A 22,734-nucleotide genomic window follows, 5' to 3' on the forward strand; every position below is an offset into this window, starting at 1 on the left:
CCAAAATCCAGCCAGGCCAACCCAATACAATATAATAGAATCATAAAATATTGGGGGTTAGAAGGGACCTCTAGAGATCACCTAGTCCAAGGCCCCCGCCAGACCAGGATCCCCTAGGGCAGCCACACAGGAACAAGTCCAGGTGGGTTTTGAAAGTCTCCAGAGAAGGAGGCTCCACAGGCTCTCTGGGCAGCCTGTGCCAGGGCTCTGTCAGCCTCACAGTAAAGAAGTTTCTCCTCATGTTGAAGCAGAACTTCCTGTGTTCTTCCAGTCCTCAGGCACCTCTCCCATTTTCCATGACTTTTCAAAAATGATGGAGAGGGGCTCAGCAACGTCAGCCAGCTCTCTTAGGACACATGGATGCCCCACATCGGGGCCCATGGATTTGTGCGTTTTCAGTTGCTCCAAGAGGTCTCTAACCCAACCCTTACTGACCAGTGGGGAGTCTTCCTTGCCCCAGTTTTGCTCCCTTACTTCTAGTGACGGATTCTTGAAGGCTAGTCTTGGGAGTAAAGACTGAAACAAAGAAGGCATTCAGCAATTCTGCAATTACTGCATCCTCTGTTATCATATCTCCCACCTCATTCAACAGTGGACCCACTCTCTCCCTACTCTTCCTTTTCACATGGATATATCTGAAAAATTTCTTCTTTTTATCTTTCACCTCCTTAGCCAGAATTCAGAGAGCCTTGGCCTTTCTTCTTGAGTTTCTACACGCTCGGTCAGCATTTCTTCCCAATTAACCAGACCCTTTTCCCACATATTGTAGATTTCCCTCTTCCAGTTTTTCCAGGAGCCATAGCCATATATACATATGGCTAAAGGTTTTATTCCCCATCTGCAGTCTTTTGTCAGGATCACCCTCCAGAATAGAACTGACTTAAAGCAAAAAAAAGAGAATATACCAGAAATTTTTGAACCCCGTCCATAATGTATTCAATTTCTTCTTGAAATCTTTACAGCACAGAAGTCCTACAGAGTTACATGAAACATATGAGCAAAAAAGAATTGTTGGATATGAATTTGAATCTTGTTTCAGTAATATATTCTTTTCTGTAACGTTTCATATTTTTTTCATTATATGGCATAGCAAGAGTATTCCGAGTTGCTTGAAAAGTCATTTATAATCAGTGGAAAACAGAACACTGAAAAAATAATATAATATTCATTTATTTTCACATCCATCTCCCAATGACACTCTCACTTTTTTTCTCACATGATTTTACTCTGTCTTGGGAAACACTGAAATTGCAGTCAAGTAAAATCAATGCAGCCCTTAATTAGAATAATTGGATTCCTAAGGAAAAAAAAAAGAAGAAACCCAATAACTAAAACCAGTTACTTCAGCTACAGATTTTTGGTATGATTTTGTTTGGAGACCTTTTAACAGAATGCCTCTTTCTTTGGAAGAAATTATATTATCTGAATAATAAAAAAGGAATTCTAATTCTCATATATTCCTTGTAAATCCTTTTCGCTAACAGTCACGATTGAAAATGGTTGAGAGACGGTGAGGAGGAATTTCAGTTAAAAGCAACTCAGTTTATCAAGGATTATCAGAGCACTTTATAAAATGGGAAAATACAAACTGGTGAATAATCTAATGGAATTTATTTTAAATAAATCCGGTGAATAAAAATAATCTAATGAAGGACTTTGCACAGAGGCACAGATTAAATGGTTGTTAGAGTTTTTTAAACCTAACAGAAATATGACTATTTTTCTCTTTACAAATATGTATTTGACTTGTTTAGGAGGTTACTTGATAGTATCCCTTGGGAGTCAGTTTTGAAGAGCATAGGAGTCCAGGAAAGCTGGATACTTTTTAAGAAGGAAGGCTTAAAGGCACATGAGCAGACCATCCCCACGTGCCATAAGACAAGCCAGCAGCAAAGAAGATCAGCCTGGCTGAATAGGGAGATGTGGCTGAAAATTAAGGAAAAAAGGCGAGTTTATGGCTTCTGGAAGAGGGAGCATGCCACTCATAATGAGTACGAGAATATTGTTAGGTTATGCAGGGAGATAATTAGAAGGTCCAAAGTCCAGCTAGAAACTAATCTGGCTTTGGAGGTAAAAGACCGCAAGAAAAGTTTGTATAAATACATTAATAACAAGAGAAAGACCATTCCCTACTACACCCAGGAGGAAATACGGTAACCAAAGACGAGGATAAGGCCGAGGTTCTTAATGCCTTTTTTTCCTTCAGTCTAGTAACAGAAAAACTTTTACTGAGGGACACCTGTCCCCCAAGCCAAGAGATGGGGCCAGAAGCAAAATGTCCCTCCCACAATCCAGGAGGAGATGGTCAGTGACCTCCTGGTCTACACAGATGCCCAAAAATCTATGGGGCAAGGTGGGGTACATCCTAGAGCGCTGAGAGAAATAGCAGGGGTGCTCACCAAGCCACTGTCCATCATTTATCAGCAGTCGTGTCTGACTGAGGAGGTCCCAACTGATTGGCAGTCAGCCAATATAACATCCACCTACAAGAAGGGACAGAGGGATGATTCGGGAAATTACAGGTCTGTCAATTTAACTTCAATTCCAAGGAAGCTGTTGGAGCAGATCATCCTGAGTTCTATTATGCAGCACATGCAGGACAACCAGGTGATCAGGCCCAGTCAGCATGGGTTTATGAAGGGCCGGTTCTGTTTAAAAAACCTGATCTTCTTCTATGACAGGGTGACCCACTTGTTGGATGAAGGAAAGGTTGTGGATGTTGTCTACCTTGACTTTAGTAAGGCATTTGACACTGTTGTCCACAGCATTCTCCTAGAGAAATTGACTGCTCTTAGCTTGGATGGGTATACGCTTTGCTGGGTAAAAAAACTGTTTGGATGGCCGAGTTCAAAGAGTTGTGATCAATGGAGTTAAATCTGGTTGGCAGCTGGTCACGAGTGGTGTCCCCCAGGGCTCAATAACTAGGGCTACTCCTGTTTAACATTTTCATCAATGATCTGGACAAGGGGATAGAGTGCACCCTTAGTAAGTTTGCAGATGACACGAAGCTGGGTGGAAGTGTCGATCTGCTTGAGAGCAGAGAGGCTCTAGAGAGGAATCTAGATAGGCTGGATCTCTGGGCCAAGGCCAATCACAAGAGCTCCAATAAGGCCAAATACTGGGTCCTGCACTTTGGCCACAACGACCCCCAGTCGACTTGGGGAGGAGTGGCTGCAGAGCTTCCAGGTAGAGAAGGACCTGGGGGTGTTGACAGACAGCCAGCTGAACATGAGCCAGCAATGTGCCCAAATAGCCAAGAGGGCCAATGGCCTGGATCAGGAATAGTGTGGCCAGCAGGAGCAGGGAAGTGATCATTCCCCTGTAGTCAGCTTTGGTGAGGCCACACCTCAAGTACTGTGTCCAGTCTCGGGCTCCTCACTACAAGAGGGACACTGAGGTGCTGGAGAGGGTACAGAGGTGGGCTGTCGAGCTGGCAAAAGATTTGGAGCATGTGTCATATGAGGAATGGCTGTGGGATCTGGGGCTGTTTATCCTGGAGAAGAGGAGACTGAGGGGGGACCTTATCCTTCTTCTACAACTATCCAAAGGGAGGTTGTAGCAAGGCAGAGGTTGGTCTGTTCTCCCTAAGGGCAAGTGATAGGACAAGGGGAAATGGCCTTAAGTTGCACCAGGGGAGGTTCAGGTTGGATATTAGGAAGAATTTCTTTACTGAAAGGGTTATCAGGCATTGGAACAGCCTGTCCAGGGAGGTGACTGAGTCGCCATCCCTGGAGGTGTTTAAGAGACGGGTAGATGTTGTGCTGAGGGACATGGTTTAGTGGTGTTGATAGGGCTAGGAGAAGGTTAGACTCAGTGATCTTGAAGGTCTCTTCCAACTGAAACTATTCTATGATTCTATGATTCTTTGATTCTTTGATTCTATGTAGTTATTAATACTAGGTAATAAGACAAAGCTATGTCTTATCTTCAGGAACATCTGATAGCCTAAAGCAAGGCCTCCCAGACTCAGTTTAACTGAATGACATGATCAGTCTGAAGAATATTATGACACGTATGCCTGTGGTTCATTCCCCTCTCTGCCAAGTTCTGATGTGTCTTGAGCAACTGTTAGCTACCTGAGCCAGCACTGGTGTGGGTGAGCGCACACTTCTTAAATCACTCTTATTTTGACTAGCCAGTATTCATCTTGCCAAGTCCTCCCAAAGCTTGGTTTAATAATGAAAATGGTGTTTCTCCCATTCTTTTTCTGTCTTCACCTTTTCTTCCATGTTACAGATTTTTTCCTTGCTTGTTGATTTTTCCTCTATTTAACACAGATTTGATGGTCAAACACACACTTCCTTTAGTTAGTGTGACTTTGGCTTTTTCAAAATTGCAGTGAATGTACAATTACGATACTTCATAAATTCAGAACTTGTGAAACCAAACCTGCAATGATGAAAAAGTCATTTTTCTGCAGGAACATTGAGAAGAAGAAATACAGACTTTAATTTGCCTTTTTATATAGTTGTCATAACAGTTCATCAAATTTTATTTAGGAACAAGTTATTTCTAACAGTTTTTTAACTGTTGTGTATTTTGCCATAGCACCTACAACAATTTAACTTTTAACAAGATGAGATTTTAGTATTTAAGTGACTTTAGATACTCTGACACAAAACATTCTATATCTTCTTCTGCACTTCTGCACTAAATAATTCTTTCAAAACCCTGAGGAAGCATATCTTCCCTGCAGTGCCTGAAAGACCTAATTTCATACCACTACTGCCATGCAAGTGCTTTGTCACCAGGTTCATCTCAGACATCAAGTGTTTTGCTGCTATCTAGGGTCTAGAAAACAAGTTATACAAGGAGCGACTGAGGGAACTGGGGTTGTTTAGCCTGGAGAAATGGAGGTTCAGAGGAGACCTTATCTCTCTCTACAACCATCTGAAAAGAAGCTGTAGCAAGGTAAGAGTCAGTCTCGTCCCAAGTGACAAGTGATAGGATGAGAGGAAATGGCCTCAAGTTGCACCAGAGGAGGTTTAGATTGGATATTATGAAAAACTTCTTTGCAGAAAGAGTTGTTAATCACTGGAACAGGCTGCCCGGGAACGTGGTGGAGTCACCATCCCTGGAGATATTTAAAAGACATATAGATGAGGTTCTTAGGGCCATTGTTTAGTGGTGGCCTTGGCAATGTTAGGTTGATGGTTGGTCTTGGTGATCTTAAAGGTCTTTTCCAACCAAAATGATTCTATGATTCTCTGATTCTCTGATTCTCTGAGTCTATGATTCGATCAATGATGAAGAGACGTGATTTTCCCCACACTACATGATTTTATACTGTCTTCACCAGTGTGATGAAACTCTCAAATCAACATTAAACTGTCAGGTTTAGTCTACCTTTTAGCCACTTGACTCGCTGAGGCACTTCTTTCATTTCTGTAGGGTTTAGCAGCGGTTACTTCTGAGAGAAATCTGAATGCTATACTGACATCTTAAATAAAATGTGGCTATCTGGAACTCCTCTGGTGCTCTTAGTCTTTTTTCACACATAATTCCTAAACGAAGACTTTAAATCTTGAAAAATATAAAGAAAAACACTATTCTATACCTGCCTCGGCCAGCCTGGTCTCCAGCAAGAGGGTCGGGACCCACAGGCTGACAGGTCCCTGAGGATGGGACTTGGTGGTCACAGGGACCCCTGTGCAGGCACCCCTAGCCCAGGAAACCAGGGGCAATGGGGACAACTGCAGCCCCAGGCATCACGCACCTCCCTGGGGATGGGGACAGCTAGGATCCTGTCCCCACAGCCTGAGGACAGGGAGACTCGCAGCCCCAGGCAGCAGCAGCAAAACCCCTGACACGGGGCCGCTCTCAGAGCCCTGAGAGCCTGTTTTTTCTGGATTTAGCAAGGATTATTCTTGAACAATGCCAAATAATAAATTTCCCTCTTAATACACATTATTTGTAGCATTCTTCATTAAGAAACACTCACAGCGTTCAGGCTCTATTCTCAGTTGCCCATTAATCATGTATTATGGACAGAGCAAGAGTTCCCGTGCCTGGATTTGCTTGATGAAGGTTTCCATCAGAATTCAACATGTTTGTGAATGTATTCATAACAGACATTTATATGTGAATTTTAGTACATGGTTAGTCCAAAAGAAATCTATGAAATGCCTCATCTGCTGAGTGCCTTGGTGAACTAAGTCAAGGCATAAATTGTAAAAGTAAATAAAACTATTCAGATAAATCCAAATCTGCTTGCTCTGACAGTTTTTAAACAAAGCCTATATTTGTGCAACATCTTGCAGTCTGTAGTTGTATTTGTTGTGTGCCACTTGAAGAGCAGGTAATTAAATTGCTTCATGGCTAGTCTCAAAATTTGCTCAATGAGTTTAAAAAGAAGCTTGGTTTTATGATCGTTTCATATCTCAGCATTGATAAGATTACTGTGAGATCAAACATCAAAGGAAGAAAATCCATAATTCATTTTCCAAAATTAGTTCATCAGCTCTCCAATGAAAACAAGCAGAATATATGGACTGTTAATCTCACATTCAGTAGCTCATATGTAAACTGATGCATCCCAGCAATAAAAGTCCCTGTAAAACACATCAGTTTGTAGGGATACCATGGGTAACTGACAATAAAGATCTATGCAACACCAGCTGAATTGCTGCTGGGTTGCTCCAAAACTATTTAAGCTAATTTACTAGCATAATACTCTTGGTTCAGGGTATTCAGTGAACTAGTATTGAATTAATTCAAGCTACAAGGAAGTGCCTCGGAAGCCAAATAGCATAAGATAATTAACATTATGTGCTGACAGGATAATCTCATTTTTTTCACAGACTTTGACTAAGCAAATCAGTCATGTGCCTGATTCCTTGGCAAAACATTTATATTTGATTAAGAATCCCACACACATGAAGCATGTGCCTGAGATACAGTATGACCAGTCATCACCTTTGTTTCAAGAGATATAAATAGACATTGGATGAAGTCCCAGACTGCCATGGTCTAGCTCCTTAGAACACTCTCTTAGCTGATGAGAACCTGAAAAGGTCCTGAAATTTTATTTTATAAGAGCTATGTAAACCAACACAGTTAAGAGAGGGCATATAACACTCTATAAGATTTAGTGTGCCTGCAAAATATTTTTATATATTGCTAAAAATATTATCTTCTATTGATTCTATTATCCAATTCTTTGTGCTGATGGTTTGGAGGTTGAAGGCATTTGAGAATGTTACCTTCATAGAGCCTAAAATGAAAGAAGAATCAGAGACAGTTGCAGAATATCATTTTCTCTAATAACAACAATGGTACTATGCTGCTATCACAGTCAAACAACAAATCTGAGTCTTTCCTTTGCTATCCTTCAGACGAGATATGCTGCTAACACAATAATGAGTGTATATGTGAAATGAATCAAGTGATTTCTCACACAGCAGTTATTTAAGTGTCTGTTTATTTAATCTTGATAAGAAGTACAGCCCATAACCTTGCACTGCCAAATTAAATTGATTTAACTTGTTTGTTCATCCTGCTGCTTTCAGTATTTGAGAATTCTGACATCCAGAGAGATGGATGCCTTTAAGCAAGATGAGCCATTCAGTGTTTTATAGTGAAATAGCAATGGCCTGCATCTATGTCAGCAATAGCATGAAAAACAATATACAAAGAATATCAGAAGTTAATTTCCTTCAAATTTTGTTCAAAGAGTTATTTGAATTTTTTTATATATTGCTGGTTATGTCTTATGTGAAATTCTTCTTTAATTGGTTCTGATCTTTTTCATGCACTCTGTGAGTCTTTCTGTCAGCTCTTATTAACACCCACACTAAAGGTTTCATATGTCTTAGTTTTAAAGTTTTATAATTTACAGGGAAAACGGACTTTTGACATTTGTTTTTTCTATAACCAAAGACTATGGGCAGTATAGTTTCATGCAGTTTGGTTATATTCAGTATTAAATGCCTTTTGGTTAATAGAGTAACACACACTCCATGCAGTCTTAGAACAGTGACAGAGATAAGAAACTTGCACCCATAGCAGCAATTCACTGTAGCCAGTGAATTGCTACTTACTGTCTATTGTAAGGAAGCCCCATAAAATATTCTGCTCAGCAGGGAGGAAAGAAACTAGTATTCCACTTGCTGCTTTTGTTAATAAGAAAGTGGAGTGATTAATCATTAAAGAACAAAATGTAATAATCTTTGTGGGAACAATGATGCTATCAGTAAGAGCAACACAAAGAGAACCTGCACAAGTAACAAATGCAGATAAACAATGTTAGGGATTATGGCATTTGGATAAAAAACAAGACTGAATTCCTAGCAGTTTTCAAATCTTCAAATTTTCAGCTTTCTAACTCCTGTGTGTCTTGAGATTGAAAGAACATCTTCTACCACCTCTGAAAACAAACTCTCAAACGTTTTTAGTAATACTTATTCCCCCTTTAAAAGAGTGGGTTTCCCTGCAAAGTCACAGCGTTCAAATGATGTTATTCAGCTTGCCAATTCACTCAGCTGTTCAGTCCCAGAAGCATATTTCAATGCCACACTGTTAATGCATCTTTTGAGTTTGTCTTTTTGTTACTTCTTTCAGTTAGATTGAGTGCTCTATGACTGTTTCTACAATGGCAAACCAAACCAAAACCCACAAGCACTTGGAGAAGGAGCAAAAGCTATGCCAAGACACTAACTTACTTATAGTGCAAGAACTCATGTTGTTAATTTAGTTCTTTACGCCAGTTCTTTAACTTAAACTAGACACTGGGATGTGAATGACCCTCCAAAAATCTGCTTTCAAATAGCCATCTAGAGAGAGGGAGAGGCTTGCTTTCTCATTCTCTGCAAGGGAATTTTCTCATTTTCTTTTGCAAAGTGCAAAGGCAAATAGAGAAAAGAAGATGTTTTAGAAGTTGTCAGGGTTCCAGCCCTGACTCCTACTGCTGCTCCTGGCTTTTGTACCATGGACCATTGAATAAAATACATAGATGACTGGATGTCACCGTAACCCAAGAACGCTCTCCGCTTGTTGAATACTCATCAACAAGCAGCACTTTGGTTCCTGTTTTGTGACTCTCCCTTTTCATTCTACTGGGTTCTTTTATACTCAGGACCACCATGTCCTTGAGCAACGACAGCTGCAGTTAGATAGAACAAGTCACAGGTTTTAGAGTGGGTACTAGCTGGACATGTTTTCTTCCTTTCCCAGAAACCTTTGGCTTTGGAGTCTCCAAAGCATGGGAAGGCATTAGGGATATGTGTACGCCGTACTGATTTGGTGCACGTTTAAGAAACTGGTTTAAATTCTAGCAGCCTTGGAGCTGGTCGTGTTATCCTTTTTGAAAAGACAGAGTAGCGTCACTAAGTTTACAATGAAACAGACATATCTGAGTTGTAATATTCTCTGGAAAAGCACTTCAAACAGCTAATTCCTGGAAGAAGAGCATGAAGTCACAGATGACAAATCCAGCTAATGTTTATAAAATATGTAGAGTTTTGAAACTACTGAATAAAATATGCTCACAGAATATCAAGCAGAAAGAAGACCTTTTGTTCTTGGCCTTATAGCTTGTTTGGCAGTCCAAGTGAAATGTGGGGTGAGGGACACTCCCACTGTACCAAGGGCAGATGGTAAACATTTCCTGAGTGCAGCAGTGGCCTGTCCAGAGTCATGTCTAAGGTATAGAACAAGGAGAAGATGAGGAAGTGAATTATTAGGGTTTTTTTCTGAGTCTCATAGCATTTCTCACCGGTCCTGAGTAGTTCATAAAGCACCAGAACCTTTCTGAAGATGTAGATATTCCTAAAGGTTTTCCATTAATGAAAGTTTAGAGCAAAATTATGCCCATTTCATCCAGCTGAGGACTGAGAAGTCACTCTCTGCCCATGCGCAGTTACAAAATGAGACATGGCAGATTCAGAAGGAGTGAGAGATCATCAAAAGATGCTGCCCAATGAGCCAAGACTTACTGTAAACCAGAAGAGTGACAAAACAGTTTTTCTCCATTTTGTTAATTTTATCCAAAGTAGTCCTATACTGGATATATGGAACAAAACCACTGTGGCTGTAACTGTAAGATACTGGCCATGGAAATGCTTTTCATTACAGCCTCTCATCAGGATCTTCTTTCTGAAGATCTTTGATCTGTTGCTGATTCTGAGGCTGTCTAGGCAGCGGTTGTATTTTGAAATCACTGTTTCACCACGTTGTTTTGGTGGGGTTTTGTTTGCTTGTTTGCTAACTGTAGAAATCTTTATACAATAATCTGAAAATAAAAATTGAGTTTGATCACTACTTGGCAAGTCACATCTTCTGATGAGAAGCTGCAGCTTCTCAGCAACTTTGATGATCAAGCCACTTGGCAAGGATACTGTGATCCTGGAGAGATGTAAATATGTTATCAGATGCCAGTGGATGTCTGGGACCCCAGAGAAAAAACATCATTAAAGATACGCAGGTACCACAATGACAGGAAGACACTTGAGAAAAGACAGCAGCTGTGTACTAAATCACAAAAAAGTTCCAATGAAATGTTAAACTTGCAGCCTATCACCAGTGACTACATGGCAGTGGACTCTGACCTGCACCACTCCAAAACATGCTGCTTCTTTTCCCCAGAACACCCAACAGCCAACTCGTGTGCTTACCTGAGTCAGGACAACCCATGCTTAGGAATGATGTTGTAGAAGCAATAGTAGCAGTAACAGGATAAAGTCTGTTACCCATTAAGGCCATAAAAATTTCTGTGCATTCAAGTAAAGTATCAATATCTCTAACTTACTTTCCCTAAACAGCTTCAGAAAAATCAGCCTTTAAGCTCCTGATGCAGAATGCTGTTCTACTTTGATTTATATATATGTATATATACTGTATATTCACTGTATAAATACATGCACTCCCTTTAACAAAGGAAAAGCACCACTTAAGCGCAACAAGTGGTTTCTTAATTTCTTTTTGTTTAGTAAAATATCTATTTAAATAAATAGTAAAACCTCTTGAGTCATTCTTCAAGATAAAAAACAGGTTGTCACATAGTCTATTAATTAACAGGAATATTAATAAAATAATGCAGAAAAATAATTAAACCTAATGATCAGTTGTAATTAAATGAAGGGCCGCATAGGAGATTTTGTCTTAGAAATAAATTTGAAACAGAAAAGAGATAGAGTAAGTCAAGAAATCAAAAGAAACAGAAACTCAGTACATAGGTCACAATTCAAGAATATTTTCTGCAGTAATCAGTGATAAATGTTTCTTCAGAGATATCTATCTCTGCAGGAGGGAGAATCATCTAATGAAATACAGGCTGCTGTACAGAAAATTAATGAGTGAGTGAACTCGCGGAGTAGAGAACACGCCATATATAAAAATGAATAAGCATACAGATCCATCAACACCGTGATATTGGCATTAGCATAAAAATACAAGAAAAGAAAGATAATTTCTCAGTGATATCCACACTGCACTTTAAATAAAAAAAAAAACAACAGATCCCAGGAAGACGATTAGGAAATTTGTTCTATTGCTAGATATTTCTGCCTTTTCATTTTTTTATTTTAATTTGTCCTACTTAATTTGACTGGTTTTGTAAATAGAACATCAAAACCTGGAACCTCGAACCTTCTGTAAAAAATCTCAAGAAATCAGCTGCCTTGCACCCTCTATCCTCAAAGATCATCTGAATCTAAATCAGTAATTTAGCATTGCTGTGGCATGAAGACTGATAAACTTTGCTAAACAATTTCTGAAGCACATTGCCTCATCTGTACCACAAATCTTCCATTAACAGAAATTTATAGAGTCACTGGACAATATAATTTCTTTTTATTCTGAAGTGTTTGATATCTTTCAGGCTATTAGTCCCCTGATGAACTATTTTCTGCTATAATGGAGATAGAGTTTACACTCAGAAATGACTCTTTGCCATTAAATTACACCTAGGAAATCCAGTGTACAGTTCATTTATACTTCATTTTGAATTTTTATAGGACTACCATGCGGCAACTGCAACAGAGGAGATGGAAATCCTTTCTTAAATCATGTCATATTGTCATATCATAATATTTTCCAGGACATCATAGTTTTGCTCTTTTTTAAAAAATTTCAATATAGGAAGGAATAAAGGAATAATGATATAATCTTAAATGTCTTGCCGCTTGATTACTTTCACTGACATTTACATGGCAATACTTTTCACATATTTCAGTTTGCTAAATACAGGACTGTTCGAGAAAATCACTTAAATAATCATTAGATCATTATTGTCATTCGAAGGGCAAGCATTTAAAATGTCATTGCACTGCTTATCTTATAAATACAACACTCAAAAAAACCCCTGAGTACAGTTTTATGAGGGCTGAGCAGTAGTTTCTAGTTAGTATGCTTTTCTGACAATAAAATATAAAAGGACAGCCCGATTACAGTCAGAGATATCCTCATGTTTTATAGGAGTATGTTCTGTATCACTGCCATAGCTTGACTATTCTCTAATTTAAACTAAACTAGTCAGTGCCTTCTTAATGACTGTTCTCTATTTGTTATACTTTACAGCTTGCTCTTGGATGTAACAAACATAGCATATATCTCCCAGAGCACTTGAAGAAATACTACACGTCCCAAGCAGTTTTCCAGAGTACACAGCTCTGTAGCTTTTTGCTTCCTTCATTTAGTTTTGAGGATTTCCCTTCAGAGTTTGAGCTCAGCTGGCCACTACCACCATGCATTTATTCTCTCACGCTCACATAGAGATTGTTTGCATTTCACATTGATTATCAAGTAAACAGACTATGCTGTGAAAAATTGCTCTATAGGGTAGCATTTAATATCACTCCAGGTAATATTAAAAACTAATTTCTGCCTTGTACTCTTCCTCTGTTTTTCTGTCATGTATTTAAAGAGATTGTACAAGAAATAACATTCATTCAGGGAGATGACAGCTTCCAAAATCTTTCATGGTTGATGGTAGGAAGCAAAGAGAAATTTACATTTGTGTATTTTGGCTAACAGGGAGAACACAAAGACTCATCTGCATTACTGGTGAGAGTAGAAGTGATTTCAGCTGCCTCTATCTTCAGCCACTGACTGTGCTGCTGCTCCCTCTGACTCAGAGTCTGGGCTGGGATTACCGTGCTCCACGCACAGGCTCACTCTCTGTGGCTGGGGGAAGATCAGCTGTGAGCGTTTCCTCCCAGCAATAAGTGCACAAGTCCAAGCCCAACCTGGCAAATGTAGCACATGCAGAAGCATCCCTGTGAGTGCCTTGGGTCTCAGACTAAATCTCAAGCTAAGTGCATTTGCATGCTGATGGTGTGAATGGTAAAGGAGACTGGGCTTTAAACTGGGTCTGGGCATACATTTAACCAATGGTGCAAGTACACGGGAGAAGAAGAAGGGCAGAGAGTCCGGTCTGAGTAAGTTTGAACGTGATATCTGTAAGATTAGTTCAGTTTGGAATGAGAAAGCATTAAATCTTTTCTGGATATGGATTTATGCTCATTTCTCTTAAAAGTTTTAAATTTTGTTTCCCATTCATCTCTCGAGGTGGTAGTTACTTGGGACAGGCTATCAGAAATGGAGCCCTTATTTTTTATATAGAGCTCCTTTCTCAGGAACGTAGCTGCATCCATCCTAACAGCACACTCCAGTGTCATTAAGGACAACTGGTTCAGTAAAAAATTACCATCCTGCCTAGTAGCAAATCTTCCATTTCCTTTGTTATCCGGACAGCTTCTTTCCACTGTGGCCAAGAACTGTGTGTTCAGCCATGGACACACAGTGCAGGCCTGCAGGAAGGGGAAGATGCATAATTTATACTGCGAGCCAGCACAGTGTCTCACACACTTAAAACAAGCACTTCCTATTTCATAACTTTGGCCAATTCCACAGCTGGAGAGGGCTTCTGTCCCATTGCACATAAGCCTTCTTTGCGTATTTCAAAGACTTAGTTCTACAGCAGAATTTCTTTACTTAAAGGGAAATGAAAATTTCCTTCACGCTATCAGCAATCTCAAGCCAAATGTCTTTCTTGGCAGGCAGACGCAGAGAATAAGTGCTAGCCCAGAAAGGGAAGGACATACATCTTGTTCCAGGTACAAATTCTAATAATCAGAGAAATTCTGCCCTCACCTTCAACAATAATTCATCTTTGGGAGGCCATATGCATTTGATTTTCCTTTTTGCTTTGTTTCACCAGCAGTGACTTAAGCCCCCAGCTGTGGTAAGTGTAATCCTTCTTTGCTGCTCCGTGAAGCTAGTACAGATGTGAGCCGGATCACCCAGCAGAAGACATTCAGTTGGTAAAAAGCAGACACACTGCATTTCAGTCTGTCTTTGCAAGTAGGATATGATACCTGAAAGATGCTGTCAGTACTTGTGGCAGGAAATAAATCAGGATTAAATGGTAGCCAGCATAACTGAAGGACTTGTCACTCCTGAAAGACTGAATTTTCCTCAGCAGGAGCCAAATAACACCTGCCAAACTGATGCCATAGAAGTTTCTTGCTGAAAGGGGACAACAAGAAGACAGAAAAAACAGGACAATTATTTTATGAATTGTCTTTTAAATAATAATGTATTAAGTGGTGCTGTGTTACTGGCAGTGGATCAGTGCACGACAGATTTGCTTTGCCCTGTACTCAGTGAGAATAGTTAATTGCATTTTTGAAGTAATTTTATTTTCAGTGTAAGTCATTCTACATTTTCATTTTCTTTATCCAGCTTGATTTATTTAATAGAGGCTTGTTGCTGTAGTACAGCATTTTGCTCTGGACATTTCACTTACTGTTATAGACAAATGAGAAACTGCTTAGAGGAGAGAAATAATATAACAAAAACTTAAAAAACCCTCAGCCTAACAAAAAAGTTGGCATAATTATCTTTATTTATTGTGGAATAGAGAAGTGTCACAGAAACATGATAATAGTCTTCATATTTATGCAAGGATTGCTTCATGGTACGATAATCCATGTTTTTCTATTTCTACTAGTGTAAAACAAAATGGAATCTACTTCATCTGCAATCAGAGGAGTTTGGTTTAGGAAAGCCTGTGCACTATAGGCACTGATAAATCCTACAGTAGATCACCAGGGGAGATTAAAATATCTCCAACACATAAATACACATTAAGAATTATGTCTCGGATTATATACTATGTATGCATGTATTTATTAGATATATGTCTGCTAAAGATGGGCTGGTCTTACAGATGCAGAATGGGGTAATTAAATGGCAGGCCTTTCCCAGTCCTCCTTTCAATAATTTATCTGAATTTATAACAGGGAATCTCAGGACAGAATCCAGCCCACTCAGCAGTTAGCAAAGTACATAAATCATAATAAATCTTCTAGAGAAGATTTCTAGCTTTCACTCTCTAACAGTATAAATGTCTAGAGAGATGCTGTGTGAAAAAGAAATCAGCTTGTTGGGGTTTTTAAGCAACATAAAGACATGAAAATGTTGTCTGTGCTGTAGCCCCCATAACATTTACTCTTAATCAATTACTCTAAATAGTCCTTATGAAAAGTTGAAGAAGGGCAAGTTTTTTTTTTCCTAAACTGAAAGAACTGACTCACCCCTTGGTTTCCCAGCTACCTACTGGGACAGAAATGGGCATGTTTTAGAGGAGAAAGCCACCCCTTGAGTAACACCTTCTCTCTAAATTGTGCCAGGTTATATTGGAGAGTTCAAGCTAGAATCTTACCACCATTGAACTCGATGGGAATTTTTCCATTAGCTTCAGCAGAACCAAGGTTTTCCTCTCTCCTCTGGGTTGGATACCTTCCAGAGTGGAGGATGTTTAGCTGTGAACTGTCTGCAGTAACTTCATCACTTTCAGCTGTGCGAACACAACCTTGATTTAAACTAAATGAATAATCTGACTCCCTGGAGCCTGCAAAAGCTCATCTGACCAGATGTGACAGCTGTGAAGTATTTTCCCTGCTTGAGATAGGTAATGCTAGGCCCATACACTGTACGATCAGGTTCTTCTTTTGAATGTAGCCAAGCTGCCAACTTTTGTAGGCAGTGGCTGCCTTTAGAATAACTTCAGAAAGTCAGTGAGAGCTAAAATATCCTGTAGACCCTCCTCAGCCCACAACACACTCATTAAAATTACTCAGCAGCTCCATGCAATCTATATACTTACATCCCCTCTCATTTCCTAGAACTTGCAGCTCTCCACTGTGGGATCACACCTACCAAATGACCAGATCTGGGACTCATCCACCTCATATACAGCAAAGATGCATCCACTAAAAGAGTAATGAGTAATGTGATCTACCACACCTACCGCCACCACACTTCCTTATACACGTGAACCAATGATTCACACATGAGGCAAAGGCAGTTTGCCTCCTATAGTTTTCATCGGATGTAAGTTTCTTTGATCAATCCTCCGTGCACAGCACTGCTACCTGGCACTAAGTACACCACTGGCCTTTAATTCTTTACCAGGCAGTCTTCTCAGGATTTCACCCAGCATTTTTCTTTTCTACCAATTCCAGATGGTTTCCAAAATGTGCAGCTTAATCAAACTACTTTTGGGACTGGAGAAATACCATTACGTACCTACAAGCTTTCCCTCTACAGTCCTCTCCAGCATAGTAGACAAGTGAGTATTTAAAAAGTTTATTCCTTACTCTAAGACTGTCCAAGAGGCTGTGAGGTACTCAGGAGGGAGACTAACATTGTATTTTACTTCCACCATTCTCAGGAATATTTTACTGCCTCATTTTCATGTTTAAGCTCTCTGTGGTCTACCATTAAACTTTCTATGCTCTATACCTATCCTAACCATAATCTCCTGTATGCTGTTTGAGCTCTTGACTTCTGCCTAAACTTGTGAGTCTGCATGCAGTGATGTAAACCTTAATCATTATAACTTTCCTTTTCTGTTACCCTCATGTGTTAAGATGTTCATAGCCATCACACTATTCTCCTGAATAGCTCCTTAAAGTTTAGCTCCACTATGATTACTACAGACAATTTAACAAGAGCTGTATCGATAGAGTCACCATATGTTGTTTATAAATTGCTGTTCTAATAATTAGAAGTATAGACATTTTTTGTGAGGTATGAGATGTTATTTTTATAATTAAATATAATAAATCTTCAAAGGTCAGCTTGGTAAAGTAGCATCTCAAAGAAGGAAATCACTAAAAAGAAGTACATGAGATCAAGGGAAGCAAGTTAAAATAAAACTGTAAACATCAGTTTGATGGATAAAAATTACCATTCAGGGCTCTAGTAGATATGCCAATGGTAGAAAATGTAGAAGGAGCAGAAACTGAGCCAAGTTAATAGGAAAATATTGTTGCTGGTGCTGGTTAGAAGCAAGAGATACAAGAAACCTTGATAAAGATATTTTGAAATTAGGTGGACACAATAGAATATTGTTGAAACGATTTTTCATTTTAAAATTTTATTTTTTGTTTAAAAGTGGTTACTGCACTTTTGAACTATAAAAGAATGAACAGGAAGTCCCAAAGAAATATTTTGCAGGACGCATATGAGTTATGAAGTCACCTGATTCTTAATCAAAGACTGAGAAGCTCAACAAAGATGCAAACCCACACAACAAAATTTAAGCTTGTCTTCCCATCCTATTGTTGTAACAAGAAAAAAGAATTTAACTACTGAGAGGAAAATTCTCTGCTTGACTTTACTGCATTTTCCTCTGTGATATCCTGTAATCATCAGAAACCAAGCTACTACTGCTTCATATTTCTCCATCTTTACAGAGCTGCAAAGCCAGAACTTGCTTTTTGCTTACCTTAACTGCAAAGTGAAATGAGTTAGCTTAAACCACCTGACTTGTCTCAGCACCTTTGGGACAGTCCAAAAGTCAGTAAACAATCATTTACAGAAGCTGATATTTTCTTTGCTGCTTGGAGCAGGAGGATGTAATGTAGATAGTTCCTCTGATGCAAGAATGGTGCACGTGCTCAGCACTTAGGACTTCTCATACTCATGTTGAGCTTTTTCAATTTTTCTTTCTCCTGTAGTATCACCATCCCCCAAAGATAACTGGTGGGATTATGAACTTTTCCTGTGTATATGGGCTACTTCTGTTCTGCCACAGAAGCACACGGCATTTTGTGCCAGTTACTCCTGGATTTCTATGGGCTGGAGGAAGAAGATGGACAGGAGGTCAGACACCAGCAAGAAGCAGAAGCACCGTACTGTGCTCTTCATAGCAAGTACCAAAAGACATTTAAAAGGATACTTCATTTCAGCTCGTGTTGCTCGGTGGTGAGAAGAACTGAGCTGAAAAGTAGTGAGCTGACCGATGTGTTAGGTTTTTGCAGAGAGAAGAATTTCAGCGCTCAGCAACGTATCATGCAGCAGTTCTGCTTGATAGGTGGGTGCAGCACAGCCATAGCCAAGAGAGGTGGGGATGACATGAGCAAAGTTATTTCATTTATGACTTCAGTCTTTGTCCTGGTTTTAGCTAAAATTCTGTTTAGTGGCTTTTACTTTCCAGTTCAGTCTCTTCTAAAAGGCTGCACTTTCTGAAGTTCGCAGTATGTTTTTGCAGACAGTGTGTGCTACTGGCAGTGATAACACCTGATGTTTGCAGTCACTGCCTGGGACCGGGATGCAGAAAGGCTCTTGCTGATACTTATTCCTATAGTGACCAAGGCCACTGCTGGCTCTTGTGTGCCACGCTGGGGGTGCTGGGTCATGAGAGGGGTCACAAGGAAGTAAAAGGTGGCACCTCCAGGGGGTAATAGACAGGACAGGTGACCAACGAGAGTATTCCATCCCATATACTCCATATTTAGTATAAATTGAGTGATCACGAGAGTTTCTGCCCTTCCTTCTTTTCTCTTTTCTGCAATGGCCGGTGTCCAGGGAGGACTTCATCTGACCTCCTGCTTTTAATCCTCATCCAGAGTTCCCAAATCCAGCTCCCTGCATCCAGCTCCTGCCACTGCTGAGCCTTGGGCTTCCCCAGTGCCTCCTGCTCTGCAGCATCAGTGGGGATTGATATCAGGGGGTAATTGGGTTGGATATCAGGCTCACATATAGTTGTATGTAGTTTCCTTATTTTTATCATCTCACTATTATTTCCATTATTGTTTCATTACGGCTGTTCTAGTTTTTCTTCTCTAACCTATAAGTCTCTTTCACTCATTCCCTTTTCTTTCCCGTTTGGAGGGGAAGAGGGAGTTAGAGAGTGTCTGTTCATGTTTAGTGGTCGGCCCAGACCTAACCCGTGACAGTCTTCCAGAGAGACAAGCACGCTCGCTCGCAGCAGACTGTGTACATGCAAGCAGAACTTACACCACCGGTTCAGTGACTGTCCCAGCCCTAACCCATGACAGCACTTAACCCCAATCCCCCAAGGAAAATACATTTTTGAGTCTTACCGTACCTAAATTCAGAGCCACACATGGGTAGCCTAGATGACCAGGATTTGAATGTGAGAAGTGACATTAGCTGAGTTTAGCTACCATACTCTAAAAGTGACCTCCTTTCCTGTGCTCAGCTTCAAAGTTTCTTCTCCACGTCCAGTCACAAAGTCAGGTCCTGCCTTTTATCATCTTTTGTTCCATAGGCAGAAGTCTCAAAGAAATAAATCAAATCACAATTTCACTGATGCTGATGGAAATCTCTGGAATTGACTTCAGATTTTACCTACGGTTTTCAGAGGTCTTTCCAACACTACCTTCCATCATCTTCATTTGTAGCAAAATTGAAAACAAACCCCATCCTTTTTGGCCATCTCTTAGAAATCTTGTGCTCAGATTGGTCTGAATTTGGGGTGACTCCTACTTTCTGGGAGCTTTGTGGAGTAGAGAGTATGTTAATCTCAGTGCAACAACCATATCTTAGTCCTAGTCTTTAGTTTCTCTCCATGTTGATGTTCACTACTATTGGCTATTATCAGCTCCATTTTCCAGCCTGTTCAAAGCTGTTAAGTAGTATTCTGTTAATTTAGGGCCACATCTGCACACTTCTTTGTGTTGGTGTTTTGGTTTCTGTGAGGGTAATGAAAAATGAAAAAAAAAAAGTAATCTGTTATTAAAAGGTTGTCTCACAAATGCAACCTGGCCTCTGACGGGGGCACTTTGTTTCTGCTCATCTGAGACAGAAGGCGAGTGAGCTGTTGGTACTGAGCAGCAGATGTGAGAGGACAGTTTGTCCTGTCTTAAAAGAGGGGTTGAACACCTCTCCTCCTTTCCTCACACCACTTAATAGGATCAGTATCTGTTTGTTGTAGAGTATTTTTTTGCAGTGCTTTGCTCCACTTGACAGCGCAGTTGCTTCAAGTGTCATGGTTCCATGTAAAAGAAAGTGCAAGAAGCCAAGGAAATTGTGTTACGTGACTCTAATATCTCTAAGGCCATTTGCTGACAGGTGAAGCTAGACCACAGTAGTTGTCTTCTCTGTAGCAGTATTTTTTAAAGGGAGAGGTCTACAGAATTAATAACACAACACTTAAAATTTTATTGTGTGTATAGGAATTTACTTCACTCTTTTGTAAAGTCTAAGAAAGGTGTGAACTGATTTTAGACTTGCCAATGGCTGAGGTGAAAGAATAGCAGAACAGCCTTCTCCTGTATATACAAAGATGAGTTGCAGCCTCAGCACGGTGCCGTCCCCTGGGGGCAAGGGGCCTTGGGCTGCTGTCCTGATTGCTCACCACAAAAGGAGCCCTTCACCTCCCAAATCCAACACAGATACACTTTGCAAGGATCATAAGCTAAAAAGGACTATTTTAGACAATAAAAATGCTACTGCCTTTCAATCTCCAGACCATCTGGAAATCTGCACGTGGCTGTAAATAATGCCTTTGCTGATGGGAAGATCCAGTGCTGGAGGAGTCACCATCACACGGGCACAATATCTGGTAGCCTGGCAGCAGTCCACAACCCTCCTCTGGGACTTACACTTCACACAGATTGAGAACAAGGCAGTCCTCCAGCTTACACCTGGCAGCATTTGCATGAACCCATTTATTTTCAGAAACAGCCACAGAGAGACTAGCTTGTTATTAATAAATAAATAAATAAATAATAGCTGGAGCATTTCAACTTCAAAAACATTTGAAATAGCATTTTCCAAACAGCCAAAATTCTCCTCCTACGTCCTGACCCCTTCCTGTTCTATCCTAGATAGCAGACAAATGATATTTAGTTTTATTATCTGGAGGAGCAGTGCATTACAAAGTGAATGCGCCATAAAGTGAGCAATTTTTTTTACTTATCAAAATGTCAGTAACATATAGGTGGAATGTTACAGTTTAAGAAATCACCACTTATGTATGCATTTTTTTTCTTATTTACAGCAATATCTTCAGACACGGCCCATATGACAGACATTAAACTCCGGGATTGGATTCACCTTGGTATACAATCTCTCCCCTCTGGTTATGATGCTCAGAGGAAAGTCCTGTACCCCTCAGTCTTAACACAAAAGCACAAAAGGCTGGTGCAGGAGTGGTGTGGTAAAGGATAGAAGATCTCAGGATTCAGTTCTCCTAAGCAATACCGTGGGTCAAATACTATTTCTTCATATTTTAGCACTGCTTGGGTTTGCAGGAGGATGAAGGGTACATGGGCCAAAGTGATTGCTGCCACTGGTGTTGTGCCTGGCATGAGCTGTAATTCCATCTCTTAGCAAGTCCATCCCCCAAAAAGGGGCTATTAAACTACTTGTTTCAAATGCCAGAGAGCTTTCATGATAAGTGCAACCAAGACATGACACAGCAGCATTTTAGGTGCACAAGTTTAATTGAAAGTTTTGAAAGTGACACTTGAAGAGAAAACAAACGGACTGAATAGCATAGGTCCAGTAGAAAAAACTGCTATGTGAATGTTCCTACCTTGATAGGTCTGCACACCTCTTGTGATCTTCTAAGCACTGGTGGCCCTTTTAAAACGGCATGAAACTCACCAAAATGCCTTTGAAACTCCTACCTGCTTTCACCTGCCCACTTCTTATGCTTACCCATGCTCAAAGAAAATGCTTTCTTTGCCTCTCCCTGACTTCTGATAAAAGTTTTCAGTCCCAAGGTCATTAAATGAAAGAGAGTTTTCCCAATTATTGAATTATAAAGCTGTTTTTCTGGCTCTGTTGTCAGTTGCTGCTCCAGAGTGACACTCCGTGCTCTTGCTAAAACAGAGCTAGATGGCAATAATCCAACCAAAGTCACTGCAGGAAGCACTGCAGGACCTGGCACCCATTCGCTTCCAGAGAACGGTTCCTCTGCCAGCAGGCATCATGGTGGTTCCTCCACCCCGTCAAAACACCTCCATTTTTAAGCATTTGAGAAACACATAATAAACATTAATGTGTATTGGCAAACAGTTTCCTTCCTGCTCAAGATGACCTTGCACAGTATTGAAAACATTTTGAGGTGATTTCATCATGGCAACATGTTTAATTATTTCAACCGTTTTAGTGTGTTGGTTTCAGCACAATTGATTCTTCTCCATTATTCCAGTTATTCATGACAGTGACACAATTTTTGGAGATAAAAGGTTCCAAATCACAGTTTATTAGGTAGGCAAGGGCAATCAAAGGGCAGTTGTCATCAGAAAAAAACGAAGCACAAAGATTGCTTGATTGGGAATGCAAATGAAATCCATACACATATGAAAATGAAATCCATACACATATGAAATCCAGGCACTGTTGTATCAGACCACAAAATAGCCCTTCTCCGCCTGCGCATTCTGCTCCTCCTGCAGTGCTCAACCCACAGAGGCTGGGAGGAGGAAGACACTCCTCTGAGGTGAGTTTTCATGAACGTGGGTCTTTCCCCGT

Source organism: Apaloderma vittatum, unplaced genomic scaffold, assembly GCF_000703405.1.
Source record: "Apaloderma vittatum isolate BGI_N311 unplaced genomic scaffold, ASM70340v1 scaffold5047, whole genome shotgun sequence".
NCBI lineage: Eukaryota > Metazoa > Chordata > Aves > Trogoniformes > Trogonidae > Apaloderma > Apaloderma vittatum.